Source organism: Schistocerca gregaria, chromosome 6, assembly GCF_023897955.1.
Source record: "Schistocerca gregaria isolate iqSchGreg1 chromosome 6, iqSchGreg1.2, whole genome shotgun sequence".
Taxonomy (NCBI): domain Eukaryota; kingdom Metazoa; phylum Arthropoda; class Insecta; order Orthoptera; family Acrididae; genus Schistocerca; species Schistocerca gregaria.
This window is the reverse complement of record NC_064925.1, coordinates 76,573,964-76,590,162: the sequence shown is the minus strand read 5'-3', so window position 1 is coordinate 76,590,162 and position 16,199 is coordinate 76,573,964. Positions and strand designations below refer to the sequence as shown.

Below are 16,199 nucleotides of genomic sequence, written 5' to 3'. Positions count from 1 at the left end.
TACAGAAGTGCTTTGAAATGCGTGTCCCATGTCATGCTGCTGTTTTATTTGTCTGGGAATGCCTAAGAATGGTGGTGTTAATTGGAGGAATATGCTCGAACTAAGAAATTGTATGTAATAAACACGCGTAATATAACTGGTATGATAATTATCATGTATGAACAGATTTGTCCAGATAGCGTTTTCAACGCCAAAAAGTTTGACCATGTAGCAGTAAACAGCATTCTGTCAAAAGTTTTTATTTAGTCAACAGGCTTTACAATTCTCATTGCATTAGAATCACTACCAATAATTCGTTCGCTGTAAAAGTCATTAGGTGTCACTTTTTTGTTTTTTTTTTTTTCAGAAAAACAAAGATTTCTTTCAGGAAAAACTTGTTTCATTCAAAATCACTTTTTTTCTCACAAAAGAAAACTTTCGCTGTGTTCGTGAGTTACATCGACACTATTGAATGTTGGGAAAATGAAATCCATTTTTTTGACCGATGGGAATTCCTGAATAAATGAAATGATCACTCTTGTGTAGATTAGGTATAACATTGTATGAAAGACTGTTGCATATCACTATTATTTACTAAAAATACTATAGTTGTGCAGTGCTTTATTTTTTTTATTTCTTCCCAGCCATTCGTCCATTTATTGCAGTATATAGTAGCGCATATGCATATATTTTAAGATAAAATAGTGTTACAGTGTATTTATACTAGGCACCATTTCGCAGAAGAGTTAAACTGTGGCGGAGGATGTCATCAGACTCTAACCACTTTTTTGCAAAATTGATATTGATAGGACACTCTTAAATAAAACTTTGAGCTATGTCAGTGGTATTTCTGAAAATCCACAAGTGAATGTTATGGAGGTACTTTCGGTTTAACGATGTTCTCCGTAACCGTAGAAGTTATCAGGTAGGCCTACAGTTTAAGATGTTTTTCTTGAGCCCTCACCTAGCTACAATTTCCTGCCAACTCCAAGCAGAACATTGGAAACAACTCTGCCTTTGCAGGTACTTCTACAACAAAATATCCCTGTGGCATGCTGCACTGTTTCCCAGCTAAGGTTGGCAACCGATAGAAACAATCCATATTGGGCTGAAGTCATCCAGTTTCAGCCGATTACTGCAATCCCAAAGAAGGCCAAGTTATATAGTGTGTGTAGTTGGAGGAGATCAGGAATGTCGTTATTCATAGTTAACATAATTAGTTTTAACAATCCTGTTGGATGAACATCTACAACAACCAGACGTTGAAAGGAATTTAACAATGGAAGCGGTATTTTCAACCTCTGGTATTACCAGTTTTAGCTTCTATTGCATTGTTTCTGATTTTATTTACATTTTTCTTTCAATACTATTTGGAAATTATCTCAGCTTTGTATTAGGCTCCTGAGTTTCTTCTTGAACTTACATATGCACTATTTGTGGAGTCCTTTTTTATAAATTGGAGTTAATCAGCCTGTGTAGTTGTGGGCTTTCATGTTTTCCATTAAGGAGCACAGAGTAGTTACAATGGGTCAATTGGTGTGTGACTGCATTAAAATTACTTGGCACATCACAAACAAAATTTACATATTGGATGCCCCCTATGCATCTTTTTAATATAGCATAGACAAGAATGGACGTAAAAATTAGATTTCATTACTGGTTGGTTTGTTACCATAACCCCTATTTGGCTTTCACATCTGTTGGCCTCGCCAACTCTTAACCAAATTGTTACCTTTCAACCTAATGTAGCACTTGCACTAAGCTACAGGTCAGTCTGTCACCACAAATATAACACTTCATGAGGGTAATCTAAGCATGTTACAAGTTATCATTTTTTAAACACTCTGCTTATAGTAGTAAATTTCTTCATTCTCATTGTATATAGTTTGCTCCCAACACAAGATTTGGACACATGAAACCCAAGTCAGGAATAGAACCTTCAGTAAACACAATTATATTCTGATCCTGGTATGATAGAAAACACTAATCATAAGCCTATAAGCTTTGTAAGACAACAGGCCCACTCAACAGTTTGTATGGTCAGGCAAGTGAAATTCGTACAATGGAATGATACTGAATGTATCTTAATATTGTCATGTAATTTTTCTTAGTGTTACTAACATCACTTACATATGCTGTTAATGTTATTGTGTTCAAAAGAAATTTCCTCACTTGACAGTTGTAGACTTAACAACAAATTTCTATTTCCAGTATATTCCTGCATCTCTTTCATGAATGTGTTACTCTTAACAAGCTTTAAAACTACTTATAATTTACTTTCTTTACCTGGAATTTCCTATATTTGATAGTTCCCCATAAATACAGTATATTATACACCAACACACTATAGATGTGCTTTAACTGCTATGTACTAATCGTTTATATTAAATAACCTGTCATTCTGCCATACAAAAGCCAGTTCCTTGTTGGGAATTAAACTTGAGTGAATGAGTAGAAGAATATTAATCTTATAACTCTGCATCAGTTTAATGACAACTGAATGATCTGAATGAGAGAAAGCACTGTTTACATGAGGAAAAGGTTATGTAAGAGCTGGATGATAACGTGCCCACTGTACTGAAGCCAGACACTTTAATTAATGCAGCCAAAATTTGATACTTCATTACCTAAACACACGTTAACTCAACTCTAGTTGTCTTGCTAGGCCATATAGTGAGCTGTCTGCACATAAAACTCAATAAGCAGCTCTGATCAGATTTTTAGAGATACAACTTGAACTCTGTTTTCACAAGCAGACCAGGACAAGGGAGTGGCAGTACAGATAGACTGAACTAGCTGTCTGAAAAGCATGTGAAGTTTTAATCTCAGTAGTTGATGTAGAATGTGAATTAACTGTGCATTTCTTCTTAGTTCATTTGCTCTCCACTCTAGAATGAAAATTGTTCTCTCTTTCGCTGTTTCTCTGATACAAAGCGGTGGACTGCCTACTGGGTGTAGGAGCTGCCCTGTAGTGTTCATAAAGTATACTCATTACCTAATGTGCCATAGACAACCAACTACACATTTCCTAGTAGTGGTTACAGGAACAATGCAAAAATATGTTCTCTCTCTCTCTCTCTCTCTCTCTCTCTCTCTCTCTCTCTCTCTCTCTGTGTGTGTGTGTGTGCGTGCGTGTGCGTGCGTGCGTGCGTGCGTGCGTGTGTGTGTGTGTGTCCAAAATGGAGATATTTAAAAGAAAGAGGATTACGGAAGTGACCGATTCCACCCGTCTTCTTTGACCCATGACATCATCAATATGGCGGAAATGGCTATTCTAAGGGTCTCCAATATGGTGCCTATGATGTCACTACATACACACGGCAACAAATATGAAAATAACATCTCCCTACAAAAATACAATCAAACTAAAGGGGTAGCTGGGGGAAAATGGCGGTTTTAGGGAGGGGACAAGCTAAATATAACAGTAAAAAAAACACACACACCACGATCCCAAAACACACAAAATGACGAACAAAAAAGATTTACAAAATCTACAGGAATCGGGCACTTCCCTTGACCTATAAAGATCAACCGCAGCTGACAATACCAAAACACCAATGCCTACAGCAAAAACTATGAAAATTGGAATCATATATTTCCCTTGACCACAGCTGACAATACCAAAACACCAATACTTACATATAAAACCACGAAAATTGGAATCAGTCATTTCCCTTGACCTATATAGTTCAACGATAACTATTGATACGAAAAAACCACCACCTACAACTATGAAAAAGAAAAACAAAACCACAACACCTCAAAAATTCAAAAGTCAAACACACCTACGTAAATTAAAACATATTAAGTACACAAAACATTACAACTCGAGGGGAAAAACACACACAGAGAGAGAGTGAGAGGGCACCATCAAACGCAACAACATAACATCTACAAACACAACCAACTCATAAACTCCGCGCCATTACGACATCACACATGACGAATCACACACAACAACACCATTATGTCAAAACAGCCGGTTGGGATCGGATGCTTCTGTTGACCCAAAGAGAGTGTGAATTCCAGTGTAGAAGCAATATAAAATGGTTCTTTAACACATGAACAGTACAATCATTTTCTTCTAACTTCATTCTGATAATTATTTTTAACGAAAGAAAAAGATATTGTATGTGGATTAATTGGTCATTGATTGAATTAAACTGGAAATGCTCCATTTCATTTCTCAGTCAACTTTTTTCTAGTGAAGCATAATGTATTCAGTTTTACGAATTTTTTCATTAGGAAACCTAGCCATTTCTGCAGCTTATCAGCACTGTTACAAATGTGATGAAAAGATTGGCAAAATTTGTAAATGGTCACTTATGTAAAACTGTGTATTTCACAGAATTCAAAATCAAAACATCCTGTAAGTAGAATATCAGTAATTCACAGTTGTAATTACTCAGCTCATATGTAGTTGTTGTTGTTGTTGTTGTGGTCTTCAGTCCTGAGACTGGTTTGATGCAGCTCTCCACGCTACTCGATCCTGTGCAAGCCTCTTCATCTCCCAGTACCAACTGCAGCCTACATCCTTCTGAATCTGGTTAGTGTATTTATCTCTTGGTCTCCCTCTACGATTTTTACCCTCCATGCTGCCCTCCCGTACTAAATTGGTGATTCCTTGATGCCTGAGAACATTTCCTACCAACTGATCCCTTCTTCTAGTCAAGTTGTGACACAAACTCCTCTTCTCCCCAATTCTATTCAATAACTCCTCATTAGTTATGTGATATACCTATCTAATCTTCAGCATTCTTCTGTAGCACCACATTTAAAAAGCTTCTATTCTCTTCTTGTGTAAACTGTTTATCGTCCATGTTTCACTTTCATACAGGGCTACACTCCATACAAATACTTTCAGAAACGACTTCTTGACACTTAAATCTATACTCGATGTTAACAAATTTATCTTCTTCAGAAACACTTCCCTTGCCATTGCCAGTCTACTACATGTTATATCCTCTCTACTTCGACCATCATCAGTTAGTTTACTCCCCAAATAGCAAAACTCCTTTACTACCTGTACTTTAAGTGTCTCATTTCCTAATCTAATTCCCTCAACACCACCAGACTTAATTCGACTACATTCTATTATCCTCGTTTTGCTTTTGTTGATGTTCATCCTATACCCTCCTTTCAAGAGACTGTCCATTCCGTTCAGATTCTCTTCCAAGTCCTTTGCTGTCTCTGACAGAATTACAATGTCATCGGTGAACCTCAAAGTTTTTATTTCTTCTCGATGGATTGTAATACCTACTCCGAACTTTTCTTTTGTTTCCTTTATTGCTTTCTCAATATATAGATTGAATAGCATCGGGGAGAGGCTACACCCCTGTCTCACTCCCTTCCCAACCACTGCTTCCCTTTCATGTCCCTCGACTCTTATAACTGCCATCTGGTTTCTGTACAAATTGTAAATAACCTTTCGCTCCCTGTATTTTACCCCTGCCACCTTCAGAATTTGAAAGAGAGTATTCCAGTCAACATTGTCAAAAGCTTTCTCTAAGTCTACAAATGCTAGAAATGTAGAATTGCCTTTCCTTAATCTTTCTTCCCTCCTCCCATGAACCATGGACCTTGCCGTTGGTGGCGAGGCTTGCGTGCCTCAGAGATACAGATAGCCGTACCATAGGTGCAACCACAACGGAGGGGTATCTGTTGAGAGACCAGACAAACATGTGGTTCCTGAAGAGGGGCAGCAGCCTTTTCAGTAGTTGCAGGGGCAACAGTCTGGATGATTGACTGATCTGGCCTTGTAACACTAACCAAAACGGCCTTGCTGTGCTGGTACTGCGAATGGCTGAAAGCAAGGGGAAACTACGGCCGTAATTTTTCCCAAGGGCATGCAGCTTTATTGTATGATTAAATGATGATGGCGTCCTCTGGGGTAAAATATTCTGGAGGTAAAATAGTCCCCCATTCAGATCTCCGGGCGGGGACTACTCATGAGGATGTCGTTATCAGGAGAAAGAAAGCTGGCGTTCTACGGATCGGAGCGTGGAATGTCAGATCCCTTAATCGGGCAGGTAGGTTAGAAAATTTAAAAAGGGAAATGGATAGGTTAAAGTTAGATATAGTGGGAATTAGTGAAGTTCGGTGGCAGGAGGAACAAGACTTCTGGTCAGGTGACTACAGGATTATAAACACAAAGTCAAATAGGGGTAATGCAGGAGTAGGTTTAATAATGAATAGGAAAATATGAATGCGGGTAAGCTACTACAAACAGCATAGTGAACGCATTATTGTGGCCAAGATAGGTACGAAGCCCACACGTACTACAGTAGTACAAGTTTATATGCCAACTAGCTCTGCAGATGAGGAAGAAATTGAAGAAATGTATGATTAAATAAAAGAAATTATTGAGATAGTGAAGGGAGATGAAAATTTAATAGTCATGGGTGACTGGAATTCGGTAGTAGGAAAAGGGAGAGAATGAAACGTAGTAGGTGAATATGGACTGGGGCAAAGAAATGAAAGAGGAAGCCACCTGGTAGAATTTTGCACAGAGCACAACTTAATCATAGGTAACACTTGGTTCAAGAATCATAAAAGAAGGCTGTGTACATGGAAGAAGCCTGGAGATACTAAAAGGTATCAGGTAGATTATATAATGGTAAGACAGAGATTTAGGAACCAGGTTTTAAATTGTAAGACATTTCCATTGGCAGATGTGGACTCTGACCACAATCTATTGGTTATGACCTGTAGATTAAAACTGAAGAAACTGCAAAAAGATGGGAATTTAAGGAGATGGGACATGGATAAACTAAAAGAAACAGAGGTTGTACAGAATTTCAGGGAGAGCATAAGGGAGCAATTGACAAGAATGGGGGAAAGAAATACAGTAGAAGAAGAATGGGTAGCTTTGAGGGATGAAGTAGTGAAGGCAGCAGAGGATCAAGTAGGTAAAAAGACGAGGGCTAGTAGAAATTCTTGGGTAACAGAAGAAATATTGAATTTAATTGATGAAAGGAGAAAATATAAAAATGCAGTAAATGAAGCAGGCAAAAAGGAATACAGACGTCTCAAAAATGAGATCGACATGAAGTGCGAAATGGCTAAGCAGGGATGGCTAGAGGACAAATGTAAGGATGTATAGGCTTATCTCACTAGGGGTAAGGTAGATACTGCCTACAGGAAAATTAAAAAGACCTTTGGAGAGAAGAGAACCACTTGTATGAACATCAAGAGCTCAGATGGAAACCCAGTTCTAAGCAAAGAAGGGAAAGCAGAAAGGTGGAAGGAGTATATAGAGGGTCTATACAAGGGTGATGTACTTGAGGACAATATCATGGAAAAGTAAGAGGATGTAGATAAAGACAAAATGGGAGGTACGATACTGCGTGTAGAGTTTGACAGAGCACTGAAAGACCTGAGTCGAAACAAGGCCCCCGGAGTAGACAACATTCCATTGGAACTACTGACTGCCTTGGGAGAGCCAGTCCTGACAAAACTCTACCATCTGGTGAGCAAGATGTATGAGACAGGCGAAATACCCTCAGACTTCAAGAAGAATATAATAATTCCAATCCCAAAGAAAGCAGGTGTTGACAGATGTGAAAATTACCGAACTATCAGTTTAATAAGTCACAGCTGCAAAATACTAACACGAATTCTTTACAGACGAATGGAAAAACTAGTAGAAGCCGACCTCGGGGATGATCAGTTTGGATTCTGTTAGAAATGTTGGAACACGTGAGGCAATACTGACCCTACGACTTATCTCAGAAGCTAGATTAAGGAAGGGCAAACCTACGTTTCTAGCATTTGTAGACTTTGAGAAAGCTTTTGACAATGTTGACTGGAATACTCTCTTTCAAATTCTGAAGGTGGCAGGGGTAAAATATAGGGAGCGAAAGGCTATTTACAATTTGTACAGAAACCAGGTGGCAGTTATAAGAGTCGAGGGACATGAAAGGGAAGCAGTGGTTGGGATGGGAGTGAGACAGGGTTGTAGTCTCTCCCCGATGTTATTCAATCTGTATATTGAGCAAGCAGTAAAGGAAACAAAAGAAAAATTTGGAGTAGGTATTAAAATCCATGGAGAAGAAATAAAAACATTGAGGTTCGCCGATGACATTGTAATTCTGTCAGAGACAGCAAAGGACTTGGAAGAGCAGTTGAACAGAATGGATAGTGTCTTGAAAGGAGGATATAAGATGAACATCAACAAAAGCAAAACGAGGATAATGGAATGTAGTCGGGTGATGCTGAGGGAATTAGATTACGAAATGAGACACTTAAAGTAGTAAAGAAGTTTTGCTATTTGGGGAGCAAACTAACTGATGTTGGTCAAAGTAGAGAGGATATAAAACGTAGACTAGCAATGGCAAGAAAAGCGTTTCTGAAAAAGAGAAATTTGTTAACATCGAGTATAGATTTAAGTGTCAAGAAGTCGTTTCTGAAAGTATTTGTATGGAATGTAGCCATGTATGGAAGTGAAACATGAACGATAAATAGTTGAGACAAGAAGAGAATAGAAGCTTTCGAAATGTGGTGCTACAGAAGAATGCTGAAGATTAGATGGGTAGATCACATAACTAATGAGGAAGTATTGAATAGGATTGGGGAGAAGAGACGTTTGTGGCACAACTTGACCAGAAGAAGGGTTCGGTTGGTAGGATATGTTCTGAGGCATCAAGGGATCACCAATTTAGTATTGGAGGGCAGCGTAGAGGGTAAAAATCGTAGAGGGAGACCAAGAGATGACTACACTAAGCAGATTCAGAAGGATGTGGGTTCTGGGAGATGAAGAAGCTGGCACAGGATGGAGTGGCATGGAGAGCTGCATTAAACCAGTCTCAGGACTGAAGACCACAACAACAACAACAACAACAACAACAACAACAACAACAACAACAATCTTTCTTCTAAGATAAGTCATAGGGTCAGTATTGTCTCACGTGTTCCAACACTTCTACGGAATCCAAACTGATTTTCCCCGAGGTCGGCTTCTACTGTAAGGAATTCGCGTTAGTGTTTTGCAGCTGTGACTTATTAAACTGATAGTTAGGTAATTTTCACATCTGTCAACACCTCCTTTCTTCGGGATTGGAATTCTTATATTCTTCTTGAAGTCTGATGGAATTTCGCCTGTCTGATACATCTTGCTTACCAGATGGTAGAGTTTTGTTAGGACTGGCTCTCCCAATGCTATCAGTAGTTCTAATGGAATGTTGTCTACTCTCCCGGGGCCTTGTTTCAACTTAGGTCTTTCAGTGCTCTGTCGAACTCTTCACACAGTATCACATCTCCCATTACATCTACATCCTCTTCCATTTCCATAATATTGTCCTCCAGAACATCACCCCTGTATAGACCCTCTATATACTCCTTCCACCTTTCTGCTTTCCCTTCTTTGCTTAGAACTGGGTTTCCATCTGAGCTCTTGACATTCATACAAGTGGTTCTCTTTTCTCTCAAGGTCTCTTTAATTTTCCTGTAGGCAGTATCTATCTCACCCAGAAGTCTTGTTTCTCCTGCCACCGAACTTCACTAATTTCTACTGTGTCTAACTTTAACCTATCCATTTCCCTTTTTAAATTTTCTAATCTACCTGCCCGAATAAGGGATCTGACATTCCATGCTCCGATCCGTAGAACGCCAGTTTTCTTTCTCATGATGACGTCGTCTTCTTGAGGAGTCCCCGCCCGAAGATCCGAATGAGGGGCTATTTTACCTCCGGAATATTTTACCCAAGAGGATGCCATCATCATTTAATCATACAGTAAAGCTGCGTGCCCTCGGGAAAAATGACGGCTGTAGTTTCCCCTTGCTTTCAGCCGTTCGCAGTACCACAACAGCAAGGCCATTTTGGTTAGTGTTACAAGGCCAGATCAGTCAATCATCCAGACTGTTGCCCTTGCAACTATAGAAAAGGCTGCTGCCCCTCTTCAGGAACCACATGTTTGTCTGGTCTCTCAACAGATACCCCTTCATTGAGGTTGCATGTACGGTACGGTTATCTGTATTGTTGAGGCATGCAAGCCTCCCCACCAACGGCAAGGTCCATGGTTCATTGGGGGGGGGGGGGTCAGCTCATATAATGAGTAATAATTAGTGGGGATATGAAATGGAATGATCACATAGGCTCAGTTGTAGGTAGGATGTGGTAAACTTCATTTCATTCATAGGGTACTGGGAAAATGCAGGCAGTCTGCAGATTCCTTATAAATTGCTTATACACACGAGTTGTGTGTGTGTGTGTGTGTGTGTGTGTGTGTGTGTGTGTGTGTGTGTGTGTGTGTGTGGGCGCGCGCGTATGTGTGTCTATTGTTGACAGAGGCCATTGGCCGAAAGCTTTAAGTGTGAAATTTTTGTTGTTGTAGCTATCTGCGAATCAGCATCTCCGCTATATGGTGAGTAGCAACTTTCTGTCTCATAATATTGTTACAAACTACAAAATTAGATGTAGATGTGTGGTTGTCAGCAGATTTTGTTGTGATGAAACCATTTACCCTGAAATCATTTTACAGAGACTGCTGCCCAAAACGTCCCTATGGCAGGAAGTTCTCAGCAGCATCAGATGTCTGTTGTGCCACTGTATAGTAAGCACTAGCTGTGCAGTGGTCAAGTACTGAAATGAAAATGCTGCCTGCGGCAATGTGAACACTAACTGTTGAACCCCTAAATGACATTTTAGCTGGAAAGTATGTAATATATAATTTATTTGCATTTATCATTGTGCAGAAGACAAACAGCGCAGAAAGAGAAATTTAGCTTTAATATACTGTCAACAATAAAGTTATTCATTAGAATCATACCACAAACTCAGGTTGGAGAAGAATGGGAAAGGCAGTAAGCTGCATCTTAATTCAAAAGAAGCATCTCGATATTTCTATTCAGTATTTTTGGGAAATGATAGCACACCTAAATCTGAATGACTGAACAGAAATTTGATTCCTCCATCCAAATGCAAGACCAGTGCCTTAACCACTATGCCACTTTTAAAATAATGCACAACAACATTAATGAACATTCACAATTGCAATACTGTTACTGTGACTTTGAAATAGGCCAAAGTTGTTGTACATGCATATTGGTCTCTTTATGACATCCTAGTTCCCCTCTCCCCAAATGACATTTTCTGCTTTTAGGGAAATCCAGAATATGTAATGAAAATTTTTATTCTACATTTTGAACATTATGCATTAGTTAATTTTCAATTCAGAATGCAATTTTCCCTCTGCAGCAATGTATGCTATGGCCTCTCTTTCTTTCGTTCTTCACCAGATAATTTACTTGGTAAGAGCATCGTCAGGGAAAGTTGAAGGTCCAGTTTTGAGTCCTAGTCCACCACGTGGTTTTAATCTCCCAGGATTTTAAAGACACTTTCATGTGTACTGTTCGAAGTTTTGCTATAATCTTGTTAAAACATTTGAAACTGCTTAAATAAGCCATAAATTTTAGAGTGTTACATAGGCATCAAAGTAGTATAGTACAACATTTATACTCCACATACTGTGCTTATTAAAAAATAACAGTGGGGAAAAAATATATTTTCTAGGCTTATGGCTCCAGCAACCATGTGTTATTTAAGTTGATGAAAAACAACCAGAGATTACAAGAGCCCTTGACTAACACAAATTTCAAAATAATGTTTCAGTGATCTATATTACTAAATGGCTAAAACTCGGGTGAGCATGGTTCCTATTGCAGATTGCCTAGTTAACAGCTTGTAAGGCCAACAAAAGTTTGATTTTCAGCATTCATGTAATTAGAATGAGATTTTCACTCTGCAGTGAAGTGTGCACTGATATGAAACTTCCTGGCACTTTAAAAGGACTGAGACTCTTAACTCTGAACCTTTGCCTCTCGTGAGCAAGTGCTCTATCAACTGAACTACCTAAGCATGACTCATGCCCTGTCCTCACAGCTTTATTTCTGCCAGTACCTTGTCTCCTACCTTCCAAACTTTACAGAAGCTCTCCTGCGAACCTTGCAGAACTAACACTCCTGAAAGAAAGGATATTGCAGAGACATGGCTTAGCCACAGCCTAGGGGATGTTTCCAGAATGAGATTCCCACTCCGCAGTGGAGTGTGCACTGGAAACATCCCCTAGGCTGTGGCTAAGCCATGTCTCCTCAATATCCTTTCTGTCAGGAGTGCTGTTCTGCAAGGTTCGCAGGAGAGCTTAACTGTAAAGTTTGGAAGGTAGGAGACGAGGTACTGGCAGAAGTAAAACTGTGAGGGTAGGGCGTGAGTCATGCTTGGGTAGCTCAGTTGGCAGAGCACTTACCTGCGAAAGGCAAAGGTCCCGATTCGAGTCTTGGTCCAGCACACAGTTTTAATCTGCCAGTAAGTTTCATTCACATAATTGTTGGCAAAATTTAAAATCCTGCCATAATCTGTTCATTAACAGGTATTAATGCGGAATGTTTAATACAGTAAGAGAAGTAATAAAGTTAAAACTGTGTGGAAGTCCAGAGTCAGTGTAACTCACAGTATGCAAATTGCCCAGAATATATTTGTGCAGCATTTGAGAATGAGAGCACGGTGGGACTTCCAAACTCATAATTTCAAACATTTTCAACTGTTTTCTACTGTTTGACAATTTTGTTGCATGCAAAATTGTATCACTGTATGATACAAGATGTATAGCTGCCGTCCCCCCTCCCCCCCCCCCCCCCCCCCCCATGAACCATGAACCTTGCAATCGGTGGGGAGGCTTTTGTACATCAGCAATAGAGATAGCCGTACCATAGATGCAACCACAATGGTGAGGTATCTGTTGAGAGGCCAGACAAACATTTGGTTCCTGAAGAGGGGCAGCAGTCTTTTAGTATTGCAGCAGCAACAGTTCTGAATGATTGAACTGGCCTTGTAACACCAACCAAAACAGCATTGCTGTAGCCATATGATGCAAAACTTGGGTATGTGACTAACCACATCAAAAACAAGCTCCAATTTTTTATTAACCGCTGTTTTCAGTGCATTTTAAATGTGAGATGGCCAGATATAATGACAAATTAGCAACCAATCAATATACAATTCAAGGAAAGAAATGGAACTGGATTGAGCATACATTGAGGAAACCAGATGGAGCTGTTTGAAGGGTGGCTTTGGTCTAACTCAAGAAGTTAGAAAACGTGGTCATCCCAAACAGACCTGGAAAAGGACGATCGACAGAGAAGATGCAGAGGGTGGGACAACCTGGAGTGAAGAGAAGAGAGCTGCTAGAAATAGTACCAAGTGGAGGAATTTCGTTACAGCCCTATGTTCCAGAAGAAACGACAGGAACTAAGTCAAATCAAGTCAAAAGAACTTTAAAATTTTGTCTCTTGTTTGCATTGGGATATTGATGGGTACACTGTAACTGTCCCAGGTGAGCCTTCACGGGAACATGCAACTTGATATTCCTCATCAACACTGATGAGAGGCAGATATTAAAAATTAAGGAACAATCTGCATTTTGTGAATAATTTGGAGGATCAGGACACAAGTGACACACAGGAAGGTTAAGGGATGTGTTTACTGGCATATAAATTTCTGCAAGTCACATGCAGAAGCTACTTCCACTTGTTCTTTGATGTGGAAACACACCCAGCAAGTTGACTTCCACAAGTTCTTCAACTTGCAGATATAGGTTCCACAACTTAGTGTAAACAGGACATTAGAGTTTGCTGCAATTATCTTGTAGTAGTCTGCTCAAGTACAGATTTATTCCCCATATATATTAATTACTGGGTGTATCCTATTCATAGTTTGGGTTACATTAGTGAAGAAGAAGAAGAAAGGAGTAATCAGAGAAAAAAGTAATGTCAAAGAATACATAACAGAAAAATAGACAAAGAATATTTACGTACTTTGTATGACTGTGTCTGCACATTCACAGAAGTAGCACTAATCACTGCATAATTACCCCCTCCCCCCCATTTCCCCATGTCAACGATATTTCATCTTGAATCTGACATGATGCACAGAATGTGTTGTCACAGCATGCTTGAATCCAGGGATGTCTGGTTGAGGGGTGAGTAAGTTTGACATTGATTTCTGCGTGGTAATACCCAGTGTCTGTCGTAGCCTGTCAGCAAGGCAGTATGCAGAAGGATCTTTAGTTGCGTCATCTTTGCTTTTTGTTAACTGGTGGTGCTACCCTTCTAGTGGTGTCTTGCATATCAAGAAATGCAAGCTTGGTCCAGTCAAGGGCAACTGTAGTCGACACACCATGAATTTCAACTCTGAATATGTTGCAGCCTCTGCTTAATAGTGCTTGTCGTTCCTCATAAGGTGGTTTAAGCGGTTTGCGAAGAGTGTCATTGAGCAAAAATACGTATGTGCAGCTGTTTAAGTCTGTGAAAACGAATGGATGTCATCCAGTTTGCTCTCTGGGGATGATGGGGCAGAAGCTAGCATGTATGCACTGTCAATTTAACAGCAAAATCCAATGACGCTACATTGTCATCTGTCCCACCATGCATGAATTCTGCCAGAAATTGTAATTTTTGGCCATAGATGAGTTTGGCTTCCATGGCTATAAGACAATTCTTGAAAGATGGTCATATCCCAAGGAGCACAATAGGCAGTGCCTCATTCCACTTCTGTGTAGTGCTGACTTGGGCCGCCGATGTAGGCACTCTACTGTGCCATCTGCTGTAGGATGGTAGGTTGTGGCGCATACATATTTAATAACTAGTAACGTTGCCAGTGCCTTGAAAAGACATGTTTCAAATTGATATTCTGCGTCAATAGTGATGTGTAAAGACATTCCAAATTGAGTGATCCACACACAAAAGAATGTCTGTGATATCAGTCATTATGAACGGTGCTGGCCACCAGGTGAATCCGTCCACTGTTGTGAGGCAGTAACTGTTACCTTCAGAAATGAGATGTCCTATGATGTCAATGAAGACATATACAGATTGTTGGTTAGGGGATACAAATGCACTCAGTGGTCCCATGGCATGTCATGGGATTTTATTCCTTTGACATGCCATCCAGCTCTTGGAAAATCCTTTGTAGTTTGTGTGCTGTCTGGGCCATATGTAACTTCGCTTGAGCAACTTAATGGTGCCTCAAACTTCAGGTTGTGCTAAACTGTGTGCAGCTGCTATCACCTGAGTTTGAAAGTGTTGTGGTACAATCAATCATGGTCTTGCACCAGAAATGTTACAGTACAGTGTGGAATTTGTTTGAAATTGAAGTGTTTGCTGACCGACGTGACTATAGTTGTTGTAGTTGCAGTCCTGATTGTTGTGTGAAATGCACAATTCCTCATCAAGCTGTTGTGCCTGTGCTGGAGCCTCAAAATCAGTGGCTGTAACTATAGTTTTGATCTGTGCTGTTGTATGCTGCGGTATGTTCGATGTTTCAGTACAGGATAGTGCATCTGCAGGTTGCCTTATATACAAACAAATCGCCTTGAAAATTGATCAATATAGTCTCTTTGCTTCAGTTGTCTTGGAGATGCCTTGCCCTGTTTCACCTTAAAAGCAGAAGCTAAAGGCTTGTGGTCTGTATAAATGCTAAATTGTTGACCTTCCAAGTAGAATTTGAATTTTTTGATAGTAGCATAGGCAGTACATGATTCATTCACAGTTTGTTACCCAGAGGGGGGGGGGGGGGGGGGGAGTGACCGCTCGTGGCTGTATAACATGAGTGCTTGCCAACAGTGGTCTACTGACTGTTGCCCTACTCCTGCAATAGTGGTAGCAGAGGCATCAACTGTTATTGCAAGTGGAGTTTGCTCTATAGAATGTGCCAATCACATAGTGTGCTATTGCCATCTTTGTGGCCTAGAAAGCAGAGACATCGCCCGGGCGTTGGCAGAATCTTTTCAATCTATTACGGCCGATTCTAGCCAGGACCCAGAATTTCTTTGCTTTCGGGGTACACAGGAGAGGGCTGATTTTGATTTCCGTTCAAACAACACTGAGGTATACAACTGGCCTTTCTCTTTGTGGGAGTTGGACTTTGCACTGTCAGTCTCTCGGGATACTGCACCTGGTCCAGACCTGATATCATATAGCATGCTGCAGCAGTTGGATCAAAGGAAGTCCTCCTTCAACTTTTTAAGGAAATTTGGAAGACAGGTGACTTTCCTAGTTCGTGGAAAGAATCGATTTTAATTCCACTTTTAAAACCAGGGAAGGATCGGATTCAACCCAGTAGGTATCGTAGCATTAGTCTCACGAGCTGCGTAGGAAAGTCATTTGAGCGTATGGTCAATAGGCGCCTGGTGTGGGTTCTCGAATCCAGATCCTTACTTACCCACTGC

The 16,199-nt window shown here is 40.1% G+C and overlaps 1 long non-coding RNA gene across 1 annotated transcript; it reads left to right on the top strand.

Moving 5' to 3' along the window:
• The first annotated feature begins 20 nt into the window (after positions 1 to 20).
• Positions 21 to 10,750, top strand: LOC126277986 (uncharacterized). Its single transcript, XR_007550630.1, has 3 exons — positions 21 to 110; positions 10,311 to 10,340; positions 10,458 to 10,750. It is a non-coding gene; the product is annotated as an uncharacterized LOC126277986 (long non-coding RNA).
• Positions 10,751 to 16,199: the final 5,449 nt, after the last annotated feature.